This window comes from Triticum aestivum, chromosome 7B (assembly GCF_018294505.1).
Source record: "Triticum aestivum cultivar Chinese Spring chromosome 7B, IWGSC CS RefSeq v2.1, whole genome shotgun sequence".
Classification (NCBI taxonomy): Eukaryota; Viridiplantae; Streptophyta; class Magnoliopsida; order Poales; family Poaceae; genus Triticum; species Triticum aestivum.
Genome location: NC_057813.1, coordinates 34,899,967 through 34,902,580, shown reverse-complemented (window position 1 = coordinate 34,902,580; position 2,614 = coordinate 34,899,967).

Below are 2,614 nucleotides of genomic sequence, written 5' to 3'. Positions count from 1 at the left end.
GGTGAAACCTTTGCTCCCGTTACTCGTCTTGAATCCATACGTTTGTTGATTGCTTATGCTTCCCATCACAACTTTAAGTTGCAACAAATGGATGTGAAAAGTGCTTTTCTTAATGGTCCTATTAATGAGTTGGTCTATGTCAAGCAACCCCCCAGGTTCGGGGATCCCTACTTACCGGATCATGTGTATCAACTCGATAAGGCACTCTATGGCCTTAAACAAGCCCCACGTGCGTGGTATGACCACCTTACCGAGTTGTTACAAGATCGTGGATTTGAGGTGGGGCAAATCGATCCCACTCTTTTTACTAAGAAGGTCAAAGGGGAGTTGTTTGTATGCCAACTATATGTTGATGATATTATCTTTGGTTCCCCTAACAAAGCTTTCAATGAGGAATTTGCCGCTCTTATGACCTCCAAGTTCAAGATTTCTTCAATGGGAGAGTTGAAGTTCTTCCTTGGTTTTGATATCAAACAACAAAGAGAAGGTACCTTCATCAACCAAGCCAAATACACTCAAGACATGCTAAAAAGATTCAAGCTAAATGATGTCAAGCCGGCTACTACACCAATGCCTACCAAGTGCCAACTTGACATTGATCCCAATGGTAAAGCGGTGGATCAAAAGGTATATCGCTCCATGATTGGCTCCTTGCTTTACCTTTGTGCATCTAGACCGGATATCATGTTGAGTGTGGGTATGTGTGCACGGTTTCAAGCCACACCAAAGGAAAGTCACTATGTGGCGGTCAAGCGAATCTTTCGATATCTGGCTCATACCCCAAACTTTAGCTTATGGTACCCAAGAGGAGCAAACTTCAAGCTTGAAGGATTTACGGATTCCGATTGGGCGGGAGACAAAGTGGATAGGAAGTCCACTTCCGGAGGGTGCCAATTTCTTGGGTGCTCTTTGGTGAGTTGGTCTTCCAAGAAGCAAAGTTGTGTGTCTCTCTCATCCACCGAAGCGGAATATGTGGCGGCCGGTAGTTGTTGTGCACAATTCTTATGGATGAGGCAAACTTTAAAGGAATACAGTGTCATTTGTGACAAAGTGCCTCTTTGGTGTGATAACGAAAGTGCCATCAAGATTTCTCTCAACCTGGTGCAACACTTCAAGATGAAGCATATTGAGATTCTGTATCATTTCATCCGGGATCACATTAGGCGAGGAGAGATGAAGCTCAAGTATGTCAACACTCATGATAACCTCGCAGATATTTTCACGAAGCCCTTGGATGAAGCAAGATTTCGTGAGTTAAGGCATGAGCTAAATATCATTGATTCGAGCAATGTGACTTGAACCCTTGTACACCCCACCTCACTCAACTTGTTGGCTAGCTTAGATGTAGGCATGGACATAGGGGGAGTGTTGTTCTCTCAATGAACTCTCCCTCCCCCCATTATGCATAAATTGGTCTAGTCTTTCACTTTAACCATTTTTTTATTATGGTACTAGTGCTTCAAGGACGAGTTTTCATCATGCGTCCAAGGTTAAAATCTTCGCGACGCCATACCTCTTGACTCAAACATAGGTGGCCTCGGCCACCGTCCTCTCTTGAAGAGGTGTGTTCTGGACCGTTATTAGTGTGTTTGTGGCCGTGTTGGTCTGTCCTCCTTCTTGGCTATGTTTTTCGTTTCTTCTTGAGCTTTTGTCGTCTGTCTAGAGGCCTGTAGGTTGCTGAGCGGTACTACCGCTGGTGGTGCGCGGTACTACCGCTCCAAGCGGTACTACCTCCCACCAGCGTGGTACTACCGCTGTGTGGCGGGGGCAGGGGGTTATATCGGGGGCAGGGGGAGTTTTCTTCTCACCCATACCTATTCGCTCGCCCCCTCGCTCTGTTCGTCTCTCCAGCAACCGGCTCCGCGGGAGGGCTCCGGCGGATCTCCTTCTTCGGGGCGTTCCTCTCCATTTCCTTCGGTGGAGACGATCCCCACCTTGTCCTCTTGCCATGGATGTCGGTATTGCCCCCATTCCCTCTCTCTTCTTGTCTAGACTTCCAATCTAGCATCTTAGGGGCACTAGTGGTTGCATATCTAGATTTTTGGCCAAATCTAGGCTTGAGTAGGATGAAGAAGGCATCTAGGCAGTTTGGATTGGTGGTTGGTAGAAGTATTTTTGAATTTGGTAGGACGGTAGTGCCGGATCTGACCACGGTAGTAGGAAACTGTTGTTTCCCCATCTCGAGCGGTACTACCGCTCCCTCTAGAGTGGTACTACCGCTTGGAGCGGTAATGTCGCTCACAGGTCGCGATACTACCGCCCTCTACCAGGTTCCACCATACTCTTACTACCCAGTGATCCTTTTTGGTTGTGTTTGGTGGCTTATGCTCATTCTTTCTAGTTGTTTGCGTGTTCTTGTGTGTGGTTCCAGGTGATGAGCTTCCTGAGCATCGGGCTCGGTGTATCAACCCCGGTCGTGCCACGTCAAAGCGTTACCGCACAACTGAGTCTGCAGGAGGTTCCTCAAGTGCTCCACCTCCACCTCAACTCAAGAAGAAGTCTGCTGTCAAGCCAAAGCAATCTGGAAAAAACCATGCCAGAAATGCAAGCCAAGGAGTACTGGGCAAGGCGTCGCCGCAACCCCTATGAGGCAGACCAAGATCCCACTTTGGTA